This window comes from Otolemur garnettii, unplaced genomic scaffold, assembly GCF_000181295.1.
Source record: "Otolemur garnettii isolate 467f Iridium unplaced genomic scaffold, OtoGar3 scaffold00004, whole genome shotgun sequence".
NCBI classification, from domain to species: Eukaryota; Metazoa; Chordata; class Mammalia; order Primates; family Galagidae; genus Otolemur; species Otolemur garnettii.
Window position 1 is genome coordinate 20,375,778 of NW_003852399.1, and position 6,545 is coordinate 20,382,322.

The window sequence follows — 6,545 nt, forward strand, 5'->3', positions numbered from 1 at the left end:
TCATGAATGTCAAAGGCAAAAGTAGGTCAAGAATGCTTTTGTAACTTTACGTAATAAAAGGAGATACTTAAAAGATTTGAGAAATGACCAAGTTATGCACTTTAAAATTCAGCAATTCCAAGGAAAGACGAGGGTGAATTTTCTAATACACATGGAATGAATATGAGAATATTTTTAGATTTAAAATTTGCCTAAAAAATGGTGCTCCCTTCAGCAGCCCATATACTAAAAGTGGAACCATACAGAGGGGATTAGCACGGCCCCTGCCCAAGGATGGCATTCATATTTGTGAAGTGTTCCATAGATTTGAAATACACATTATTTACGCAATTATTTTTACAGTGTTACAAGGCAAAACCAAAAGCTTGGGCTTCCAAGTTCACCTTGTCAATTTATTGGTAATAAAACACTTGACTATGTCCCACATATGGCATTAAAACTTATCTAAAAAAGGAAAGTGATAAACAGAATGTTTAGCATGTACACAAGAAAGAGAGAGACAGAGAGAGAGAGAGAGAGAAAAGAAAGGAGGAAGGGAGGGAAGGAGGGGGAAGGAAATAAAAAAATATGGATTCTTTAGGATTTGGTCATTTTCCTTTGTTCCAGGGTTACGAGTTGATAAGACCTCCCTGGGAGGAGGTTTCGAAAACAGCATTTTAAACTTTTACCAGTGACCGATGATGTTATAGACTTCATGTTTAGCCAATTTTCAGATGACATGAAGTAGAAGAGGCTAGCTAACCTATTGAACATCTGTCAGAACCCTTCCCTCCCCCACAAAAAGATAAATGGAGTGAGGAGATAAATCTAACAGAATGTTTTAAATTATATGTTGAATGTGGAATTACAGTGCATAGTCACTGAAAAAAAGAAACAATTTTAGAAAAGGATCAAACGGGAAAGGTTATAAAGTGAAAATTATAAGATTATTTTCAATCCTTCCCAGACTCCAATATACTTTTCAAACCTAATCACTTCTCAATGTTTCTTGCCTGCCATTTGAACATTCTCTATGTGACTATTAGTTTACACAGGTAAACACACATGAAGCTATTTCGTATACATTTTCTAAAGGTTCTGTAAATGGGTCAAGTTATAGGTGCTATTGAACAACATGTTTCACTTAGCATCATCTCCTGGGCATCTTTCTCCATCTCTCTCTGCCTGTAACACACACACACACACACAGACACTTTTACACACTATGTATGAGATTAATGAATCTACTCTTGTAAAATTACATGGGGAACATGGGGCATCATTCTAGGTACCATCTTTATTTCAGATAAAGGTACTCAAAAGTTCTGTTCTCCAAGGAGCAGGTGAAGGAATCGGGAATATTTAACACAAATAATAGATAGAGAGATAATTATAACAAATGATGGAGATAATTATAACTATTTTGCAGAGCTTTTGGGAAGTTTTAAGAAGAGGGCAAAAACCTGGCTTAGCCCTGGTACAGGCTGAGTGCTTATATATATGTTAGGTTTTTTTTTCTCTTCAACTAATTGTTTCTACTTGTTTAAATTATTTGTTTGACTTTAATCAATGAAGACAAATATTAACATAAGCATCATTAGAGTAAGACAACATCTGGTTGTTTACCATGACAAACTCAGGACTTACAATAATCACTAAAATTGATTAAGTTGATATTATATAATTTATAGGATTTTAATTATATCCTTAATTGAAGAAATGTTAAAATCAAATTTTTCCCTTGATTTATTTGCTACTTTATGCCTTTGAATTACTATGCTAAAGCAATAATCTAGTCCTAAATTGGGGGAAAATATAACTGTTTTTGCATTTTGAAATCCCATGTCTCAACTGAAACTATTTTTTTTTTCTTCAAATACAAGAGTCCAAATACTCCACAAGACAACTTTTTGAGACAGGCCAAAACCCCATGATCCTTAACATCTGACTTTGTGACCAACAAAATCTGCCTTTTAAGTATGTATTTGTAGATGTCATTTAAAAAAATTAACTTCCCATTTCAGCATAAGAGTCAAGGACCACATTGTCAGCAGAATACATCTGGTTTGCATTTCATTCCCAAATTCAAAACCAGGTGTCTTTCATGTGTATTTAATTTTGGAAAGAGGGAGTACCAGAGACATGGAATGATTTGAAGTGGTTTAATAATACAGATAAAGGACATAGTGATATTGTTTTGCAGAATACAATTAATCCTTACTGATGTTATTGCTCTTATTGTTGTTGGTATGGACCAAATTAAAATTTTCTTTCAAACTGGAGCCATGAGATACAAGTTTAGGTCCACATTGAGCTCTCACACATTCATAAACAAACACTATATTTTGAATGGCAATGAGAATTTCAGAAACTAGACACCAAAAAAGGGCAGAAATAGGAAAGAAGTGAGGGAAAATGGGGCTGAGAAAGAGAGAGACAGAGAGAGATCTGTTCACCAACATTTTTAGCAAACAATTAATCATCCTTTGAACGTGTGGTTGAGTTTCTTTGAGAGTGTGAATTTTAAACAGAGGAATAATTATTATATTAGTTATGAAAACCAAGCTGTCTTTGGGGAACATATTTTGATAAATGAAAGGCAATTTCATCTCCTTGTGTATGGAGTGCGATGAAATGATTTCCACTGGGAGAATGCATGCACTCTTAATTTTAATAGAGTTGATGTCATGAGTCCATACACAGTATTTATTTCTCCCAGTCATCAGAAAATCACCAGTCATCTTCTAGTGTTAATAGGTATGTGAAATTTCATATGCTAAAGAAATTTCCACAAAATTTTGATTATCAAAATGAGAGTGCCTATTTTGTGGAATCACAAAATTATTTTTTTTTACAGAGGTAGTCAATAATGATTTTCTTGAATACACTGAAATATAAATTGACATGAACATGACAGGACAATCACCTGTGTGAAATCAAGATAATAAATACTAAGTCTATATTAACTAGCTAATAAATTGAGCACTACATAAAAAACTTATCTGTACAGTGCAATTGATTGTTAGGCAACCAGCTCGAAATATAAAATTTTCCTTCCAATTTTGTTGAAACTTTATGTTCTGCTTTTCAGGGGAGCTTTCAACAAACATGATTCTGATCTGGTAATCACGAATCTTCTATCTCTATTGAAAGGTAATTCTTCATTGACTACAAAAGATACAAAGGTCAAGTTTTCCAGAACAATGGTTATTATCATGTTTTAAACAACATCTCTTTATTCTTTTTATCATGTGATTTGTGAATAATCAGTACAAAAACACAAGAAAATATTTCAAAAGTTCAAAGTATCTATGGTAGAATGCTCAGGCCCCTTCTGGTATTAGGGGACTCATGGTTACAGGGGGAACCGTGAGAACCCTCCAGGGTCATCTTCTGGGTACGCCCCAGCAACAGACATCCATGGGTTCAGTGTCTTTCAATGAATTAATTCTATATCTGGTAGTTTTCAGGGAATCCATTTGTGAAATTCCAGTACTGAGAAATCATTTTACTGCTTTGAACTTTAGTGGTAAGTATTAAATAAAATAATGCATTATATGCACCTAAGTCTTTATCTGGTCCCTAGTAGGCAATCAGTATATTACTATTATCACCATTATTATTACTATTACAACTATTTTCAGTAACTTTTAACTCCAGGGGAGGACAATCGCCTAATGGAGCTCTATCAGAGTGCAAGGGGTCAAGTTTAAAGATTATCAACCAACGCAGACATTTTCACTTATGTTAAAATTACAGAATAAAGAAACACACTCCTACAAGCTAATTAAGATTAAGGAGCACATTTTCCCTTAAGTAAACAAAAAAAAAAATTGTAATTTTCTGCCTATCTCAGTTTAAAGACTAAGCCTTATTAAAAACTCAGTAAAGAATGGCTTTTCATTAATTTGATTTATTTAGATGTAAAGAAACTGGAGAGATGCACATCCTGAACTTATTATATATTCCAAACCCCTAAATTGCAGAAGGAATCGAATAAACATATACCCCATGCTCCAGAAGCAGAAACCAATGTTTTAAAGGTTGAAACTATTTCACATAAACTCTAACACATGGAAGGAATTTTTTTTCATATAAGCTGCAAAGATTTGAAAGGAAAGATTGATCATTGAAATGCCACATGACCTTAAGGTGAACTCGGTAGGTAAGCCAAGATTCAAGAGGTCAGAGTTATTTCCTTATGACTCGATTCCTCACCTAGGTAAGTCCCTTAGAGATCTGCAGAGCGTGCAGTAGTCAGCTGGCAGCAGCTGGGTTGGTTATCAAAGACGTTCAGTGGATAAACATTTACTGAGAATCTATTATACAGCCAGATTCCGTGCTACCCATGCTAGACTGCACACATAAAAAGATGACGAAGAAGACACTTCTGTGGCTGCTTCCTATAGTGTCCAGCACAACGGGAAGCTACTGTATGGCATGGAGACAAAAGTCACCGAAGACTCGCCAAAAGCAACGTGTCATGTACACCTGCAGGAAGGGACACTTTCATCTACCAAAAGGATAGAAAATACTTCACTGAGGTTGGCACACCCGACTCAGCGGCTACAGGAAGCTCCCTAGGATAGGGAGCAATCTGGTCACTTGTGGCTGGTTTGAAGTTGTGTCTGCATAGCACTTTATGTAAGACTGACAGATAAAACGCCAGTTGTTCACAAGAGAGAAAAGGTGGAGGGGGATTAAGGAGTGCTAGAGATGTTCCAATTCTCTCCCCCCTCTCAGGGCCATGACTGATTTCAACTGAGTAATTTAGGAAGAGTAGATGTTTGCAAGATTGAATTGGTGAGCAAAGGTACGCCTGACAGGGAGGCAAGGTAGGAAAATAGAATTAGTAGATTGCAGCAATTTAATTTGGTGACAATGAGTCTCATTCTTGTAGCACATTAGAATTCCTTCTTAGGCTTTTAAAGATGACTGTGCCACTCAAAAACAAAAAAATTACCAGTGCCTAGGTTTTACCCAACTCATTTAAAATATAGGCTCTGGAAGTGGGGGCCTGGCATGTGTCTTCGTTAAAAGCTCCCAAGGTGATTCTGACATTCATTCACACTTAACATTTATTGATCTGACACAGTGTTTGTGGATAGAAGGAGAGGGTGAAGAGGCAGCTATGAAGGGTGTTGGAGAGACAGGAATCCCCCTCTCAGATAATGAAATTTAGGTCTCATCTTATAAGGAGAGAAGCCTTAAGCAATTTTTGAATTGGAGGGAATGTGGTAGAATGAAGCAGTCTGCCATTTTGGAAGTAATATTAAGGATTAATTAAATAAGAACTAAATAGGAAGCAGGGAGACCGGTGACAAGTACAGTCAAGAGACGAAGTGTGTGGCAGAGGAGGTGCAGAAAAGGGAGGGATTTGAGAGATATTTAGGAACCCAGAACCCATGTTCCTAGGACAGAGAAAAGTCAAGAAAGAAGGGTCACTTTTCAAGCTGGGCAATCTGGTAAATGATTCTACCAATCACCAGTCACTACATATAGAAGAAGATGAGGAGAAACAGATCCAGAGGCAAAGACATAAATTAGGCTTTGCACATTTAGAGTTCTAAACAGGATGGCAGGGCACGTGGACCTGTCCAGGGTGATGCTCAGAAGAAAGATGCGGACTGGAGACTTGGAGATAACGGAGAGCGGGACGTCACCAGGATATCAACCATAGATGATTCTCTGGGGGTGAAGATGACACCCTGGAGTGAGTATGCAGAGGAAGAGAAGAGGGCATCGGAGAAAGCCACATGGAACACCGTGGCTTTTACATTCTGGTTCAGTCAAAGTACAGCTCCATCAGAGGACCTGATGGTACATAATATCACTGTCAATAAAATTCCAGTCATTGAGGAATGCACCAATATTGCACTTTAAAATACTGCATATTAAAATGAGATCCCCTTTTTAACCTATGAAACTAACCACCTTTAGCTTCCCTTTCAAATCTGAATATCTAAACACTTTTTCTGATGGAATATTTTATTTTTAACAGGGGGATGATGGACTTGTTGAATAATTATAGATAGCAATTAGAGGTATGAATCAAGAATTTTAGAGAACAACATTATTTTATAAATGAATAATATTATTTCTAGGAATGTAGCCCAAGGAACAATTGCAAAAACATGAAAAAACATTAATAAAAAGATATTTAATATACAGAAATATTTATTACAGCAAAAGTATTATTTGCAGCACCCTCATTAGTGCATTGACTAATGATACACTAAAATGGCATACTTTCATATTATAGTAATTAAGAAGATAGGTTCTGGAATAAGTATTGTTTATCTGTTGGCTGTGTGACTGTAGGAAATGCCTAACCTCTCTGATCATTTCTTATGTTATCTATAAAAGAACAATCATAATATCTAGTGTGTAGGTTTGATCTGAGCATTAACTGGGAAAAAATGGAAAGCAAAATGGCTAATAATTATTAAGTGCTTATAACAATATAGCCCTTAGTATTTTATACATATTTTTAATTTATTTAATCTTTATAAAACCATAGTAAAATCCTTATTTTAAAGATGAAGAATCTGATATAGGAGCATTGA

At 35.7% G+C, this 6,545-nt stretch overlaps 1 non-coding gene across 1 annotated transcript; it reads left to right on the forward strand.

The window, feature by feature from the left end:
- Positions 1-201: 201 nt before the first annotated feature.
- LOC111728020 lies at positions 202-308 on the forward strand. Its single transcript, XR_002775438.1, has one exon. It is a non-coding gene; the product is annotated as a U6 spliceosomal RNA (small nuclear RNA).
- The last annotated feature ends 6,237 nt before the right edge of the window (positions 309-6,545 follow it).